Source organism: Pteronotus mesoamericanus, unplaced genomic scaffold (genome assembly GCF_021234165.1).
Source record: "Pteronotus mesoamericanus isolate MK-2021 breed Mesoamerican mustached bat unplaced genomic scaffold, CSHL_Meso_final scaffold_36, whole genome shotgun sequence".
In the NCBI taxonomy this organism is placed as follows: Eukaryota; Metazoa; Chordata; class Mammalia; order Chiroptera; family Mormoopidae; genus Pteronotus; species Pteronotus mesoamericanus.
The window spans coordinates 21,447,329-21,466,729 of record NW_026555313.1 but is presented as its reverse complement, the minus strand read 5'-3'; the positions used below and the strand labels follow the sequence as shown (position 1 = coordinate 21,466,729).

Below are 19,401 nucleotides of genomic sequence, written 5' to 3'. Positions count from 1 at the left end.
ATACTACATAGATATATAGTGCTTGGGTGTTGGAGAGGGTCAGATTGCTAACATTAAGTGACAGATGTGGAGCAGCCCCATATATGGTGTAAAAGCAGCAAGAAAATAGTAGTATAATACTTCTTGACGTACCTTTCCAAAAAGGTAGTAATATCCTTTCAGTTTCATAAATATTACCCTCTCCCCTCCTCCAAACTGACCTCCCCTGGTTTCTTAAACTACACCAAATACCTCCCCTCCCGCCCCCCCCACCCCCATCAAATACGCTGATTACTTGATTATTTTCCTCCCAAAGGAATTTTCTCTTGTGTATAAATGCTCAGGCTATGAGTCAGTAGTTTTTAGCATTACTGCTCTATTAGCTCCTAGCAGGAAATTCAGCCAGGGGTTGAAGTGATTGCTAAATGCTGAGGACTTTGTTAGACCCATTTTTAAGAGTGAACTAACGCAGTGACTCCTGGGAAGTTTGAAATTCGTCCGTCATTGCTAGCATAATCTTGAGACCCACACAGTAGACTCTTGTTTTGTACAATTCAAAATAAAGCTTTTGGATTACATGATTTCAAGACTGATAATATTGTATAAGAAAAGGAAGATTAGTTCCTTATCTTTGTCATATTACATTTTAAGAATCCCCTATAACAATTTAAATTCTATTTATATAGTGTTCTTACATGGATGTCAATTTTTGCTTCTTTCAGTCATTTCTAGCAAGAACACCTGACAGCTTGTCTCCCCCCCCCCCCACCCCAACACTTAGTCTACTGAAAAATTAATCAATGGCCAAAATTATTTCTGTTCTTGATCTTTGTCTCTTTTTTTAAATATATATTTTATTGATTATGCTATTACAGTTGTCCCATTTTTTCTCCCCTTTCTTCTTCTCTGCCCTGCACCACTCCCCACCCCCGCCCAGCATTCTCCCCTCCCCTCTTAGTTCATGTCCATGGGTCGTACATGTAAGCTCTTTGGCTTCTCCATTTCCTAAACTGTTCTTAATCTCCCCCTGTCTATTTTGTACCTACTTTTTATGTTTCTTATTCCCTGTACCATTTTCCCCATTCTCCCCTCTCCCATTCCCCTTTGGTCTCCATTTCTGTGATTCTGTTCCTGTTCTACTTGTTTGCTTACTTTGTTTTTGTGTTTGTTTTTGTTTTTTATGTTCAGTTGTTGATAGTTGTGAGTTTGTTATCACTTTACTGTTCATAGTTTCTGATCCTCCTTTTTTTCTTAGATAAGTCCCTCTCTCATTTCATATAATAAGGGCTTGGTGATGAGGAACTCCTTTAACTTGACCTTATCTGGGAAGTGCTTTATCTGTCCTTCCATTCTAAAGGATAGCTTTGCTGGATAGAGCAATCTTGGATGTAGGTACTTGGCTTTCATGACTTTGAAGATTTCTTTCCAGCCCCTTCCTGCCGGCAAGGTTTCTTTTAAGAAATCAGCTGATAGTCTTATGGGAACTCCTTCGTAGGTAACTCTCTCCTTTTCTCTTGCTGCTTTTAAGATTCTTTCCTTATCTTTAATCTTGGGTAATGTAATTACGATGTGCTTTGGTGTGTGCTTCCTTGGGTCCAGCTTCTTTGGGACTCTGTGAGCTTCCTGGACTTCTTGGAAGTCTATTTCCTTTGCCAGATTGGGGAAGTTCTCCTTCATTATTTGTTCAAATAAGTTTTCAATTTCTTGCTCTTCCTCTTCTCCTTCTGGCACCCTTATTTTTCAGATGTTGGAACATTTAAAGTTGTCCCAAAGGTTCCTGAGCCTCTCCTCGATTTTTTGAATTCTTGTTTCTTCATCCTGATCTGGTTGAATGTTCATCTCTTCCTTCTGCTCCCAATCTTTGATTGGAGTCCCGGTTTCCTTCCCTTTACAGTTGTTTCCCTGTCTATTTTTCTTTCTTTCACTTTGCATAGCCTTCACTTTTTCCTCCATTTTGTGACCATACTCAACCATTTCTGTGAGCATCCAGATTACCAGTGTTTTGAACTGTGCATCTGATAGGTTGGCTATCTCTTCATCTCTTAGTTCTGTTTTTGGAGCTTTGATCTGTTTTCATTTGCGCCAATTTCTTTATCTCAGAGTGCCTGTTACATTGGAAGGGGTGGTGCCTTAGGTATTCACCAGGACAGGGTAACCCATTTGTCTGTGTTGTGGCGCCGTATGTGGGGGTGGGGTCCAAGAGGGAACAATGCTGCTTGCGAGGCTCCTGGCTGGCTTTCAGTCACTTCCCCTGATACCCGCAATCAAATTGAGCCCTTTGGGTGCTGATTCCCAGGTGGGTGGTTTGTGTACATTCTAGGACCCTGTGAGTCTCTCCAAGAAACTCTCCTGTGAGGCTGGGAGCTTCTCCTGCTGACACATCCCCCACAAGTGTTTGCAGCCTGAGATTTTGAGGCTTTCTTTTCCTGTACTGGAACCGTGGATTGCGCGGTCTGTCTCGCTCCCCAGCTGTTCCTCCAGTTTATCCACAGGCAAATGTGGGACTGCCCAGACCACCAGCCACCAGCTTTCTGTGAGTCCTCTCCACTGCAGCTGCCCCTTTCTGTCCCTCCTACTGGTCTGGGTGAATGTTTCTTCTTTAGATCCTTGGTTGTGGGACTTCTATACAGTTCAATTTTCTGGCAATCTGGTTATTTTTTGTTTTTAAATTTGTTGTCCTTTTCTTGGTTGTGCGAGGAGGCAAAATATATCTACCTCTGCCTTCATCTTGGCTGGATGTTCGTCTTTGTCTAATTGCAACTGCAGTTATTTAAAATCAGAAGTTTCCAGATTTTAAAATGTGAAGGATCTTGTCACAGTGTTTTCTGGTGAGTTTGTTTGTTTACAATACAGAAATATTTTTCCACTTCACGTTTTTCTTCTGCTCCCCTACTTACAAGGTCTTTACTTGTAACAACAATGAAGTGACGCATAAATTACTCTTGAGGGATTAGCCACCATTTGTATCTGTAACACAGATACTGTGAATGTTGGAATTGGCTTCAGGCTGTGCGTAATCTTTTTCCATCTGTTTTGGATTGCTTCTTGGTCAGCCAAAAAGAAGTCAGGGGTACCACTCTGAAGTGGTGGGGCAAATAAGAAAACGTCCTGTTGCAATTGTCCTGATTTTTAAATTAGTGCCACACACCCTTCTGTTTCCCCTGACCACATGCATGTGCCCAATTGGTGATATACTTTCTTTCAGAGATACAGTATCACTCACTACCCTGTCTAGCCTCAGACTCCTGATCTTGCTTAGAGCAAGGAATTCCAACTCTCAAAATTGATAGTAAAGCTCTGATATTTAAACTGTCACTAGAAGACAGACATGTGGTTCAAATTAGAGTCTGCTGCTCTATATTAAGAGAAAACGGGTATAAGATACCGTTTCAGCCTGTAGATGAATGCTAAGCAACCAACCATAGTAATGGGGGCTGGAAAAGGGAGGAGCCAATTATGAGTGGAGAAATAAATGACCATAAGCCTCACAAAGAGAACAATTCCACCCATCTGGCTTCTGTAGTATGGGTGTGACTATCCATCTTAACCAGTTCTGTTGTTTCTCCTTTTTTTTCCTGTAAGCTTTAGAATATTCATCATTTCTTGTTGAATCTGTAGGTCATAAATCTTTCCTTTGAAAATAAATAAACAATAAGGGATATAAAGTATCTTTTTGGGCATCTTCCTACCTGAGAATTTTCTGAAACTAACTGCACAGTATTTTAGTTCTTTTTATTTGAGATGGTATTTTAATGTCTTTAAATTAAAATTTTAATTATAGAATAACATAAACATAGAATAGGAAATTTAAACAAAATATTCAAACTGGAATCTCACATCCAAAATTTAATCATTTTGAATGCATTTCTTTTTTTTTTGTAGTTTCCCGTAATTCTTGTCAGTATATATATAATTTTATGTGCAGTTTTTATTTTTTATATTATATCAAATATTTCCCCCATGCTGCTCCATATAATTATTTTTAATGATTGCATATCAAGTAGATATGCTATAATTTACTTTGTATCCCATGGTTTTTTAAATTTATTTTTCATGTATAGTTGACTACAATATTAGTTTCAGGTGTACAACATAGTAATTAGACCTTTATATACCTTTTGGAGTGATTACCCTGATAAGTCTAGTACCCATCCGACACCATATATAGTTCATTACATTATTATTGACGATATTTCCTATCCTGTACTTTACACCCTAATGACTTTTTTATTTTTCAGATAGTTTATATTCAATATTATTTTGTATTAATTTCAGGTTTATTACAGAATGGTTAGATAATCATATACTTTTCAAAGTGATCCTCTCAACATTTCAAGTTACCAACCTGGCACTATACATAATTATTAAAATATATTGACTCTATTCCCTGTCCTGTATTTATATTCTGTGACTGTTTTGTAATTACCAATCTGTACTTCTCAGTCCTTTCACCTTTTTTTTTAAGATTGTATTAATTCTATTTACTTTTTAGAGAGAGAGGAAGGAAGGGAGAAAAGGGGGGAGAGAAACATCTATGTGTGAGAGAAGCATTGATCATCTGCCTCTCACATGCCACCAACTGGGACCTGGCATACAAACCAGGCATGGGCCCTGACCAGGAATCAAACCAGTGACCTTCTTGCTTTGCAGGATGACACACAACCCACTGAACTACACCAGCCAGGATTCCTTTTACCTCTTTCATCAGTCCCTAAACCTCACCCTCCCACACTCTAACAACTCTCACTCTGTTCTCTGTAAATACGAGTCTGTTTCTAATTTGTTTGTTCATTGACTTTGTCCTTTAGATTTCACATATAAGTGAAATCATATGGTATTTGTTTTTCTCTTAGTTAGTTCACTTAGCATAATACCCTCTAGGTTCATCCATGCTGTTGCAAATGGTAAGATTCCATTCTTTCTTTTTTTATGGTTGAACACTATTTCATTGTATACAGGTAACCCAGCTTTTTTATCCAGTTGTTCGTCTGTTGATGGTCACTGGGTTGCTTCCGTATCTTGACTGTTGTAAATAATGTTGCAATGAACAGAGGGATGCATATATTCTTTCGAATTAGTTTTTTGTGTTTCTTCAGATACATTCCCAGAAGTGGAATTGCTAGGTCATAAGGCAGTTTGATTTTTAATTTTTTCAGGAACCTCCATACTGTTTTCGACAGTTTTGCACCCCTCTGCATTCCCAACAACAGTTGCATGAGTGTTGCCTTTTCTCCACATCCCTGCCAGCACTTGTTTGTTGATTTATTAATGGTAGCAATTCTGACAGGTGTGAGATGATATCTCATTGTTGTTTTAATTTGCATCTCTCTGATGTCTAGTGATGTTGAGCATCTTTTCATATGGCTATTGGCCATCTGTATGTCCTCTTTGGAGAAATGTCTCTTTAGGTCCTCTGCCCATCTTTTTGTTGGATTGTTGTTTTGATGTTGAGTTGTATAAGCTTTTTATAATTTTTTTGGATATTAACTCCTTATCAGATACAACATAATGTTATAAGAACACAGAAACGTCTTTATAGGGCTTTGGTGTTATCAACTCTCCCCTCTTTTCTTTGACATTTATTAATGCACTTTAGAACTACAAAGTATATTTATTTAACCTTTTGAACATACACTGAATCTGTTCTTTGCCGTAAGTTTCTGGAGTTTTTCCTTGTTTTTTACTTACGCTGAAGTTGTCACTGTTCTGTTTTATCTTTTATATTGCACCAGTGTCCAGCCTAATAGTGTTCTTCATTGTGATCCCTGTGAACTTAAACTTTAGCTTATGATCATGTAGTTTGTTTAACTTGTGTCCCGTAATTAGAATGATCCCTGGTTGACATGAGCTGATGTAACACGGCATTCTAGTATTCCTTTGGATGATATTAGCTCTGGAAAACTAAAAGGTAGTAGTTATTGAATACAAAGTGTTTAAGGTTTTAAAGAATTGATTAGGCTTTGTTCATTCACTGGCTTGTTACCTATCAGATTCAAATAATCAAAAGATATAATAAAAATGTCTTATAAGAAGTTAGGGTAGAGTTAATATTATTTATTTGAAAAGTTTACCAAAATTGTATCAACTGTTAGTTACCCAGGTTTGTTGTTGTTGTTGTTGTTGTTTTACTATCCAGGATTTGGATATTTTTCCTCCTTTTTCTTGCCATCCATGTTTTTTGATATGCTAGTTTATCAAGCCTATTTATCTTAAGATGGACATACTAAAGAGGAAGGGAAATCTAAATTTTTTTGTTAGCAGCTTTTGTTCAACTAGGGGAGACAGTGACATTATACACAAAAATTAACTTATTAAATTACTTAAAGTAATGTGTCTCAGTCCAGTTAGGCTGCTATAACAAAATACCACAGACTGGGTAGCTTATAAACAGCAGAAATTTATTGCTTACAGTTCTAGAGGCTGGGAATTTCAAGATTATGACTCCAGCATACTTGCCTTCTGGTTAGGGCTGTCTTCCTGGTTCATGGCCAGCACCTGCTTACTGTGGCCTCATACAGTAGAAAAAAACTAGAGATCTCTCTAGAGGCACTTCTATAAGGGCACTAAATTTAATTTGTGAGAGCTACACTCTCTTGACCTAAGTGCCTGCCAAAGGTCCCATCTTCTAATATCATTTTGGGTACTAGGATTTCAACATATGAATTTGGGGGGGATACAGACATTCAGACCATAACATAATATATGCTGTCTGTGTCCTTAATATGAGTTATTAAGACATGGTCATTTTATTATGAGAATAATATTAATATTTCTAATGATGTGAACTATTTATGATTTATAAATAATTGCCATTACATTAGACAGTACTTATACATCATTAAAATATATACCTCTTCTTTTAATTATAATTTACTTACAATTTAAAAGTAGACTTTATCATTGTATATAACATCTTTAGTTTGTTGTTTTTTAATAGAATTTTTGCTGTTTTCAACTAAAAGTTCAGGGGGACCCCTGTTTTAGCAAGAAGCTCCTAGTTCCTACCCTCTTAACTGTTCACTAAGGGCTGCTCTGAGTTCTCATACATTTATTTCCTTTTTGGAAATACTCACCTGTCTTTTCTCTTTTTCTGCCTCTTTTTCTGTTTTTAATCAGTGAGTCATTTGTAAGATACCTATTGAATGCCTTCTCGTCTACAAAGCATTTTTCTAAGCATTAGGAAGTCAGTGATGAGAGAAACAGCCTGATACCTGCCCTTCCAATCTGTATGATAATGAGGCTTAGATCTCAGTGAATGTTTCAGAACAGCAAGAAATAGAAGGAAGGGGAGAGAAAAAGAAACCTATTCTTTTTGCTTTCTGCCATCGCTTATTATGGGATATAATGTATATACACAGAAATGTACTTTAACTGTATATGCATACTTTAGTGAATGGCTATAGGGCAAGCACCTGTGCAGTTACCACTTACATCAGGAAATAGATAGTAATTTCATCAGCCCAGACTGCAGCTGCACCCCAATCACAACTTCATCCTTCTCCCAAGAGGTAATCACTGTCTTGGTTTTCATATTAATTACTTACTTGCCTTACCTAAAGGGGTTTTTTAAAAATAGTTTTACCACCTGTCTAATGCATCCCTCAGGAGTGTTCCAAAGATTGCCATTTATATTGAACATAATGTGCAGTGGCCCATATTTAATATAGTTTGTTTTTGAACTATATATGAATGAAATCATGCTAAATATATTATTTTGTGTCTTATTTCAGACAGCACTATGTGAGCTTTATCCATGTTTGTGTAACTGATTTATTCACTTTTAATTCTATATACTATTCCATGATACGAATATACCACAAGTTATTTATTCATTGTCTCTGTTGATGGCTGTTTGGATTGCTTTCAGTTTGGAGCTCTCGCAGACAGCTGCAGAACATTCTTAAGTGTTTATCCTGTTACATTCTTGAACATTAATATTGATTCTTAAACATTTAAGAGTGTAAACCTAGGAGTAAATTTGCGGTTCATACTGTAATGTCTGTTTTCAGCTTTTACTTGAGAATTCCAAACCTAGTGTCTGGCCTGTGTTCCCATTTCTGCATGTCTTCCCCAGTGCTGTGTATTATTATACTTTGGGATTTTTGTCAATCTGGTGAGTTTGTAATGGTTATCTTACTGTGGTTTAGTTTTTCTCTTATTCTCTTTAATAATGAGGTTGATGAGCTTTTCATGCCTGTTGGCCTTTTTTTGTGTGAAGTGTCTGCTTAAATAAGTCTTTTGCCTGTTTTCCTACTCTTTTGTATGTCTTGCTGATTTATAGGAGTTTTGTTTTAATAGTAAAGATATGAATCTTTTGATTTAAGTATATAAATATTTCTCTGATTGTGGTTTCTCATTTCACACTTTTGAAATGTCTTTAAATGGTACTGACCAGTGTGACTGAATTCGTTGGAGCATCATCCTGTAACCGAAAAGTTGAGGGTTTGATTCCCGGTCAGGACACATACCTGGGTTGTGGGTTCAGTCCCCAGTCCAGGTGCATATGGGAAGCAGCCAGTCAGTGCTTCTCATTCTCATCAATGTCTCTTTCTTTCCCTTCCCCTCTCTCTAAATGAAATGAAAAAAATGTCTTTAAATGAATAGACATTTTGGTGTAAGTTTAATGTAGCCAAAGTTACCACTTTTTCTTTATAGTTAGTGCTTTGCATTCTTTTAAAGTTCTTAGCTTATTAATCCTTTCATGAAAAATCTGTATAACCACCACAGATCAAGTCTATGAAGAATTTTACTCCTTCTGTTGGTCAATCTTCAGGTCATTGCCAGACACTTCATTTCTTTTTTTTTTTATCATCATTTTTTAATCATGTTTATTCTATTACAGTTGTCTCAATTTTTCCCCCTTTGCCTTCCTTCCTTACCCCCCGCTTACACAGTAAATTTCCACACTGTTGTCCATGTCCATGGGTCATTCATACATGTTCTTTGTTTAGTCCCTTCTCCTTTCCACCATTGTCCTCCTTCTCATACCCTGTGGTCACTTTCAGTCTGCTCCATGTTTCCATGCCTGTGGTTTATTTTGTTGAATAGATTCCACTTAATAGGTGAGATCATACGATATTTGTCTTTCACCGACTGGCTTATTTCACTTAGCATAATATTTTCCAGTTCCATCTATGTTGTCACAAAAAGTAGGAGTTCCTTCTTTATTTCTTCTTTTTTTTTTTTAAAGTGCAGATTGACTTATTTATCTTTTTTAATGTCAAAATCCATAATAAAATACTAAAAAATTTAAATCCATTATAAAGTCTCCACAATTAAAACAACATGACACCAGCAGAGAAATAATCAAGTAAATCAATGAAATAAAATGAGCATTCTAGAAACAAACATATATATCTAACAATGTAATATATTATTAAATTGATAATTCAAATCAATGGGAAAAATAAAGCTTATTCAACAAATAAGGCGCATGGACCACTGTAAACTTGAAATAAAACCAATATAGAGCCCTACTTCACACATTATACAAAAAATATTCCAGTGAGTTAAAGATCAATATGTAAAAATTGAAGGAGTTTTAGGAGAAAATACAAAATAATATTTTTCCTATCCTGAAGTCAAATATTCAAACCCAGAAGCTATAAAGTAAAATATTGACAATATGACTGTATTAAACACTTAAGACTATATAGTAATATACATATGAAAAAAGTTAAAGGACAAGTAACAGAATAGGAAAGTATTTGCAACACATCTAAAAAAGGGTTAGTAGGTTTTCTTTTTTTTTAAGGGAAAAGATTCTGTAAACATTTAATCAAAAAATGGATAAAGAATACCAAAAAGTCATGCAAGGCTTTTTAAAAATAATAGAAATAGGCAAGAAATGTACAAAAACAGGTTTAGTTTCAACAGATAATAAAGTAACAAAATAACATCATTGTCACAATGAGATTAATAAGTATTAAAAATATTGGTAATATCAAGGATTGGTGACTGTGAAAGGAACTGAGTATTCATAGGCTCTTTTTCTTCATCTTCTTAAAGCAGTCCCTTTAGCATATCTTGCAGTGCTGGTTTGGTGGAGGTGAATTCTTTTAGCCTTCTTTTGTCTGGGAAACTCCTTATTTTGCCTTCCATTTTAATTGAGAGCCTTGCAGGGTAGAGCAGTCTTGGTTGCAGGCTTTTGCTTTTCATGACTTGTAATACTTCTTGCCATTACCTCCTGGCTTGTAGTGTTTCTGCTGAGAAGTCAGCTGCCAGCCGTCCTGGAGCTCCCTTATATGTTACTATCTCTTTCTCCCTTGCTTCCTTTAGGATTCTCTGATTGTCTGAGATATTTGCCATTTTAATGATGATGTGCCTTGGTGTGGGCCTCATTGGGTTCCTTTTGAATGGGATCCTCTGTGCTTCCTGGACTTGAATGACTTTTTCTTTCCTCCAATTGGGGAAGTTTTCCCTCATTACTTTTTCAAACAGGTTTTCTATCCCTTGCTCCTCTTCTCCTTCTGGTATTCCTATTATATGGATATTATTAAGTTTCATGTTGTCCTGCATTTCCCTCAATGCTTCTTCGTGCTTTTGGAGTCTTTTTTCATTTTCTTGCCCTTTCTGGGAGCTTTTTTCTACCCTATCTTCCAGCTCACTGATTTGATCCTCTGCTAATCTAGCCTGCTTTGGATACTTTCTACTGTGTTCTTCAGTTCAGAAATTGTATCCTTCATTTCCTATTGCCTCTTATTGATAATTCTATGTCCTTTTTCATGCTGATATAGTTTGCAGTAAGTTCCTCATAGTTTCCCTGTAGTTTATTGTAATTCTTTCTGAGCTCACTGAGCTCATTGAGCTTCCTTAGAACTGTTGTTTTGAATTCAGTATCTGATAATTTACTTGCCTCTCTTTCATTTAGTTCTCTTTGTGGGGATTCCTCCTTTCCCTTCGACTAGAGGGGTGTTTCTTTGTCTTCTTATTATTTGTGAGACTCTTGTGTTTTGCTTCTGCTTCTTAGATTGATCTGTCTTGATTTCCTGACTGCAGAGTGAAGTTCTATGGTAGGAGACTGCTGTTTTTTCTTTCTGGATCTGCCTCTGATGATATCAGATGTTGACCCTGTCTGATGTTAGGCAGTCTCCAGATACTTCCTTTCTTTTTGCTAGCACAACATTTTCCTTTGCTGTCCCCTGTACTTTCTTCCTTTTGTTCTTGCATGCCTTTCTCTGTTTTCTTGAGGTCTTCTTCTCATACAGGTCATGTCTTGCAAGTCTCTGTTTGGGTTCATTTTTCTTGGCATAATCCAAGGAATCATATCATGCCAAAGCCAGTTGTCTTGCCACCACCAAAATGGGTTCTGAATCCAAACACAAAGATGACATCTGGTGTGGTCTTATATATTTTGGATAGTTTTTCATGATTTTCTGACTTCGGTATTGTTGCCTTCTCAGGGTGAAGGATATCAATGACCATTTGTTTCCACTGAAGTAGTCTGTTGGTCATGAACTTCCTGGTCCAGATAATTACTGTGTAATTCATCATGGTGGCTGATCTTCAGGCAGCGAGGGAGGAAAATAGCAGTGCCTTGCATTTCTTGTTTAAGAATTCCTTCCATCCCTTGAGGCTATAAAGACTCTCATTTACTATTTTATGAAAACTTTATAGTTTCACCTTTTACATTAAGTCTGTGATCTACCTGGAATTGATTTTAGGGTATAATGTGAGGAATGTGTCCTATTTAATTTTTTTCCTGTGGAAAACCAGTTGCCCCTATGCCATTTCTTAAAAAATTTATTCTTTTCCCACTGATATACAGTGCTTACCATTCTTCTCAATGCACTGTTTTTAAAGAAACATGTAAACACATAGTATCCCTCAAATACTATATGCCTTTGGGAATTACATAAGCAGGACAGAAGGTTCACAGTCAAGAACAAAATGAAAAACAGTAGACTATAATAATTCAGGAATTTAGAAGTTGTATAAAATTAGTTACGGGATCTACCCTTACCTCATTATAAACACATACATGATGCTAAAACCGCAGTATGGATATGGCCTTCAGAGCATCCAGGCTGACATTATAGGCTGGACTTTGCTCTTAGTCATATTTTTAAAATCATATTGTGCATATTACTTAATGAACCTCACTTTTTCCAGATATAAAATAAAAACAATGTGTATCTCAATGAGGTAATACATACAAAGTACAAAAACACAGCACTTGAATGTCTATTTACTGTATTGCACTGGCTTTGGCATGATATGATTCCTTGGATTATGCCAAGAAAAATGAACCCAAACAGAGACTTGCAAGATATGACCTGTATGAGAAGAAGACCTAAAGAAAACAGAGAAAGGCATGCAAGAACAGTAAATAGACATTCAAAGTACTGCACAGATGGGAACATTGCTGCACTGATAGAGATGAATCAAGGATAATCCATTTCTTGGTCCTACCAGAATACCTGGCTCCCTTCAGCATTCTTGCTACTCAGCTACATAACCATGTTGTTCATTTCTAAGTGCCTTGAATGAGTTTACTAATGCTTCAGAATTATTATTTATTGGGTGTCATCAGACATGGTAGGAAATGCCTAGTTTTATCACAGTGTTTACATTCTACATGAATCAGAATAAATCTGGATTATGTTCATAGTCCATTCCTATGACTTATCATGTTTTTATAGCAAATTAACAAAAATTATAGGGGGAAATTACACCATTTCTCATCTAGAGTTAATTATATCATAATTTTACCCGAGATAAAAGTTGTATAGTATTGTACTTGGATAACATTCTGTGACTATTGCAGACCATCTTTTCCTTCTTTGAAATGCTTTTCTCTTCCCTTACTTTCCTTATGATAATTATATTTTTCTGATTTTCTTTCTTTAAGAAGAAAATCACCCTGTCTTTCTCCTTTTTTGCCACATTCTCTTTCTATTCCTGCACCTGTGAAATAGGAAGTACCTACGGGTGTTTGCGAAGCCTTAAGTCCCAGCCATTTCTTTTTCTCTTCTTAATTTTTTCAAAATAAATTTTTTTATTTATTCATTATTCAGCTCCACAGAATATCTTCACTTGAATTTCTTCTTATTTTCTTCAATTCAAGGCATAACAATTCTTTTTTCCTTTCCAAACCAACTTCTGCCTTCCTGAGTCTTTCATATATGTAGACCTGCGTCGTCATACTCCCTGTCCCCTTTTTTCCATCCCATGTGTTCAGTCTGTCCTCATGTATTGTTTGATCTTTCTTCAAATTGTCTTTCTCATTTTAATTATCCCAACTTTATCACAGGCCTTCAACTTCACTGCACATGTAATCTAGTCTTGCTTTCAGGTTAATTTTACTACATCACCTGCATTCTCTGAAAGGTTTGACGGCTCCTCATTGCCTGTAAGAGTGGTTCTCAAACCTCTTCAGAAAGAATTATGTCCTGTTTGCTTTTTTATATTCACGTCTAAATTATTTCCAGGAGCCCTGGCCAGGTGGCTCAGTTGGTTGGAGCATTGTTTTGTACATCAAAAAGTTGTGAATTTGATTCCCAGTCAGGGCACATACCTGGGTTGCAGGTTTGATCCCCAGTCAGGGATCATATGGGAGGCAACCAGTTGATATTTCTGTCTCACATCAATGTTTCTCTCTCTCTCTCTCTCTCTCTCTCTCTCTCCCCTACCCCTTTTCTCTCTCTCAAATCAGTAAGCATATCCTTGAGTGAGGATTAAAAAGAAAAAAAAAAGTGAGCATTATTTAGAAAGAAATTATTTGCAGGAGATTCAGTAGTTCAGTGGTTTGTGGATCATTCTAAACTCATTTTTCAAATGACCCCAGTGATTCTGATGTACAGACAGGGTTGAAAAATCAATGGTTGGAGAGAGAACAAGGGGATGGGATGGGTGGTACTAATGATTAGATGTAAGTAGTTATCAGAATAGTAGTTTTTTTTGTTTTTTGTTTTTTTATTTAGGTGGTAAGTTCAGGAATGCTTATTGCATTACTAAGAAATAACTACTAGAAGAAGACATAGGGGTGGATCTTTGTAACCTTGGTTTAGGTAGTGGTTTCTTAGATATGACACCAAAAGCATAAATGATGAAAGAATATCTAACTAAATGGAACTTTATCAAAATTAAAAGCTTCTGTATATCAAAGGACACCAACAAGAAAGTGAAAAAATAATCCACAGAATAGGAGAAAATATTTGCAAATGGTATCAATAGACCTGTATCCAAAATATATAAGGAATTACAACTCAATGATAAGGCAACCCAGTTTTTAAATGACAAAATATTTGAATAAACATTTATCTGAAGAAGATATACAAATGGCCAGTGAGCACATTCATTGATGATCAACATCATTAACCATCAGAGAATGCAAATCAAATCCATAGTAAGATACCACATTACCCTGTTAAGATGACTATAATTTAAAAAAAAACAAACAACCAATAATATCGTTAGCCACCAAACAAAGGAGGAACTGGAACCTTTGTACATTGTTAGTGGGAGTGTAAAGTGGCACACGCACTGTGGCTAACGGTTTTGGCAGTTCCTCAAATAGTTAAAGATGGAGTACCGTACCATATGATCCAGCAGTTTCACTCCGAGATATATACCTGAGAATTTAAAACATATATCCACAAAAAAACTTACATGAATGTTCATAGCAGCATTACTCATAATATTGAAAAGTGGAAACAATCTAAATGTTCATCAGCTGATGAATGGATTAAAAAAAGTGGTATATCCATATCATGGAATATTATTCAGCAATAAAAATGTAATACCGATACATGCTACAATGTAGTGGAAACATGCTAAGTGAAAGAAGCCAATCACAAAAGATCACGTATAATTTCTTGTATATGAAATGTTCAAAATAGAGAAATTCATAGAGACAGAAAGTTAACTAGTGATTGCCGAGGGCTGGGCATTTGTGGAAAAGTTGAGAAGGGAAAATAGTGACTGCTAATTGGTTTGGAGTTTTTTGCGGGGGTGAGGAAAATGTTCTAAAAATAATTGTGGTAATTGTTGTAGAACTCTACGAATATACTAAACACCACTGAACCGTGTACTTTAAATGGGTGAATTTTATGGGATGTGAAATGTATGTCAATAAGGCCGTAGGAAAAAAAAAATCTAAATAAAAAGCAGGCCATGAGTAAAGCAATGGTGAGGCTGTGTCATGAACCAAAGATGATCATTCATAATCAGTTTTTGTATCTGAAGTCTAATAAAAATTTTTTTAAGATTTATTTTATTTATTTATTTTTTTAGAGAGAGGGTAAGGAAGGGAAAGAGGAACAGAAACATCAATGTGCAAGAGGACCATCGATCTGTTGCCTCTCACATGCCCCCAACTGGGAACCCAGCCCACAACCCACGCATGTGTCCTGACTGGGAACCGAACTAGAAACCTTTCCATTTGCGGGACAACTCCCAACCCCCTGAGCCACACCAGTCAGGGTGTAATAAAATTTACACCAGTCTATAATAAAATTTTTGAATTTTTTGAAATAAAGAAGAAACAGAAAGAAAGAAAAACAGTGGTTCACAGAATGAAGTCTAAGGCTCTTGTTCCGTAATTTAAAGCTGTAGTTTGTCTGGTTGATGCTACTATGTAATCTTATTTCTTGTCACATACAAACCTCTGCAAACCCCACATCATACCCAGGGCAGCCTAGTTATTGTTGCTTGAAGTTAGCACAGTAGTTCCAAGTGATAGCCTTTGTGGTGCTGTCCCCTAGCCATTGTTCAGAATACGGTTTTCTCTTTCCCCCCACCCCGCCTTCTCAAATCCTAGTTATTCAATTAAGTTCTACTTCCTTTTTGAGTCCTCCCATAGGAACATATATTTTCTGCCTTTGGTTCTTTCATAGAAATCAACATATTGCTATGTCAATTGGAATGCTTCCATATATACATGTTTTATATTGAGTGAAGGAAAGGGAGGAACCTGTTAAGGGATTATAAAATAGACATTAGGAATAAAAAGCTTTAGTAGGTAATGAAAGACTTTATGAATAAGAATAGCTCCAGAGCCAAAATAAGATGAATAGAATTATGGTGTTCTAGGTTCAAGGTAACTGAGCAAACATCAGTTCTAAAAGCTCTTGTTTTCCTGCTGCTTTGGCATTTCTGATCCAAGCCAGCAAGAATTCTTCCTTATTCATTTTACTCATTGCTTTAAATTTTTTTGTAATCATTTTCTCTTCCAAGTTGGGTCATCTTGCAGTTATTTCAGTTGTCTATATGTGTAGATAACTAAAAACCAACAAAAGTCTTAATAATTCTGTTCCACGTCTGTCTATTCCCCGCTTGCTCCATTCCACCTCACTTCCTACCACGTATCCTGGCAGCATTCCCCTAGTACTTCCCTAAAGTACCAACAAAACCCAAAATATCCTGGTGTGACTTTTAACTGCTTATATTTTTCCTTCCAGTCTTTTTAAAGTGTGTAGCAAAATGATCCCGAGTGCAAGGAGGTTGAGAGGATAAAAAGGAGATATTCTTCCCATCCTGGTTATTCAGTCCTCAGAGTGTTGATTAGAAGGAGCTGAACTTGCAAAATGAATTCCAGATTTAGTATGTGTTAATAACTTGAGGTTTCTCCTACATCCATAATTTAAATTTTGAGGAAATAAATTATGTTGTAGCTGAATTGACAATGATTTAGCCAGAATTTTAACAAGCCTTGCACAGAAATATTGAAAATAAATGTGAAATACTGGTGAAGAGGCAGTAGTAGTAAAGATAAAAGAGGAGTATGCTTTTAATGACATTGTCAATTCATAGTAATAGGTATATTGAAGCAGGAGGGTAGGGTAAGATCCTCTTAGGTTTAGTACGTTAAAGAATGAATTGGGATATCCCAGGATCATTCATTGGAGGAAGCTTGCTTTAATGAAAAAAATATCGTAGTAGGCAGGGAGAAACAAATTTTGCTTATATGTGCAACAACTTTAGAGTCAGGAGTAAGAACAATACTTGGAATGATTATAGGAGACCCGTGGACAGGTTTGCAGGATTAGATTATTTTTGCTTGGTATGTAATAGGAAATAAGAGCAAAGGGGATAGGAGTTTTGTCGTTGAAACTTATGAAATTGAAATTTTGCTGTTGGTCATTCCATTGGGTCTAGTTGTGGAAGCCAAGTGTTTGGCTGTGACATGCTGTGAAAGCAGGTGCTTCCCAGATATGGCTCTCTCTTAATTGTCAGGCCCTACTCATATCATTCATTCTTGCATACGCATTTCTCATATAAACACCTAATGGCAGTCTGAGCCTGTAGCCATAGCTGATGATAGATCCTTTTGATAATGTTTTCTTTGTAAAGATTTCCTGTTGGGTAGATAGAATAAACAGGCTCATGCTTTGACTAGTCATGATTTGGCTAGTCTTTAACTTTGTGCTGTCCCCTCCCCAGCAGCATAAAAAGTTATAAAGGTTCTTAATTGTAGATAGAGCATTTGTGATTCAAAATGAGAAACTTCCTATATATTTTAAGTTGCTTATTAGGAATATTTAAAGTCAGCTGGTTTTAATTCATTGTTTGGCCCCTCCTCGACAGAAGAGGCATATATTTTCCATTGAGGAATGACAACATTGATTTCTCAAAGTAGCTATTATGAGATTCTAATGATGGTCCTGACCTCTAAGCCTCTCATGACCATTAATTTTAGAACCTAAGGAATGATGGTTAGGAGGTAGAGGCTCTAGTAGCTGGCCAGCTGCCATTGTCAGTATGAGGAAGGTTCCAGTAACCAGGAGGTGATGAGAGGATTGGCCCAGTGATTTTATTATAGTTTTAATTCAGTGACGCTTTCTTGAGTTCTTGCTATGTTTGGGAATATTGTGTGGAGGTTAGGATAAATAAAATTATGTTCCTCCCATTTATTGACTAGTAGAGGGAATAAACACATAATATAACTAAGTATAATATAAGGCAGAGTGCTGATCAGGATGTAGAGGTATAAACAAAGGACTGTGGAAGCACAGAGGAGGAAACCATTGACATGGTATTTTGTGATGGAAATCAGTTTAGGTTTCATACAGGAAGTAATATTTGACTTAGTCTTTGAAACAGAGTGGTGTTTCATATGTGGAGAAGAAAGGAGAGGGCATGGCCCAGAAAGGAAATAGCATCAGTCAGGCACATACATACAGGATATGAGTAGTCCAGTAATGCTAGAGTGGCCAGGGATAAGTTGGAAAGGTAGGGTGGAGCTGAGTTATGAGGGACTGTAAATGACAGTGCTAAGAGGTTTAGACTGTTCTGTAAGCAGAAGGGAGCCCCCAGATGTTTTTGAGCAAGGTGGTAACACAATGCAATTTGTGTAACATTCACTAGGCAATGAATGGATGGCTCAGAGAGAAATAATAGGTACGGGTAATAAGCAATAGCATCAGCCTATGTCAGAGACGGTAAGAGTATGAACTGAGATGGTAGGAATATAAAGAGAAAGGAGGAGATAGTTGCAGGGCACATTGACAGGGTAGAAGCAGTAAAGTTTCACCAGTTGGAAATGGGAAGTGAGGAGTACAGGAAAGATGACTCTTAGATGTTTCTAGTAACTGAGATGGTGATGCCATTAATGACCATGGGACTATCACTGGAAGAGCAGGTTTGATTTTGGAAAATGGTGAGTTTGAGGTGTTCCTTTCCAGACAAGTATTAGAATTTCATGTCAAGAACTTAACAGCTGGGACTAGAGTGAGAGATAGAAATTTGTAGAATTATAACCAAGCAAATGATAGTGGGACTAGAAGCAAGGAGACAGTGAAAATCAGCACAGCCTTACTAGAAAACACCTTCTGTAGATCGTAGAAAGAAGAAAAGCAAATAGAAAAAGGAGACAGTTGTCAATAAGAGTAAAACTGGGAATGGGAGAAAAGAATTTCAGACAGTAGGGAGGTGCTGAGTATTTTCAGATGCTATAACATACACAGGGAATGTGGTAGATCTGGGGCAGGAGGGAGTTCCAGCCTGTCGTACATATGAGTTCATATAAATATTTATACACATAAAAATACCAGTAAATCAGCAACTCTATTTATTTTGAATAAACAACCTTAATGGTAATAATGTCACTTTGATTTTTTTTTAGTCAGTGTCATTAATACATTTACCATAAGAAATAAGAGTAATATGAAAATTTGGGTCCAGTTGAGTAGGCTTATATGTATTTATGATTCTGATGTGGTCTTAACATCAGTCATTATCCAATTTTATTTTTCTTACAAGGAACAAGTACCACTTGCCTCACTAAGCCTAGGTTTTCGAAAGGAACAGTGCTTATTTTGCTAACATAGACCAATTATGTTTACTTTTACTTAACCAGATGTCTTTTGCATTCCAGCTCATCTATATCTGTGTTTCACTATTATTTTAAGTTTAAGGAGCTGATTGTATACTGTCCAAATGTTGTCTTTTCCCATTGGATATTCAAACTTAATGACCCAGAAC

The 19,401-nt window shown here is 36.5% G+C and overlaps 1 protein-coding gene and 1 pseudogene across 7 annotated transcripts in view; one reads left to right on the top strand and one right to left on the bottom strand.

Moving 5' to 3' along the window:
- The window catches only part of SIK3 (SIK family kinase 3), a 272,649-nt gene that overhangs the window by 195,979 nt on the left and 57,269 nt on the right, over nucleotides 1–19,401 (top strand). The window lies entirely within an intron of this gene.
- LOC129086080 (40S ribosomal protein S24-like) lies at nucleotides 11,037–11,512 on the bottom strand (annotated as a pseudogene).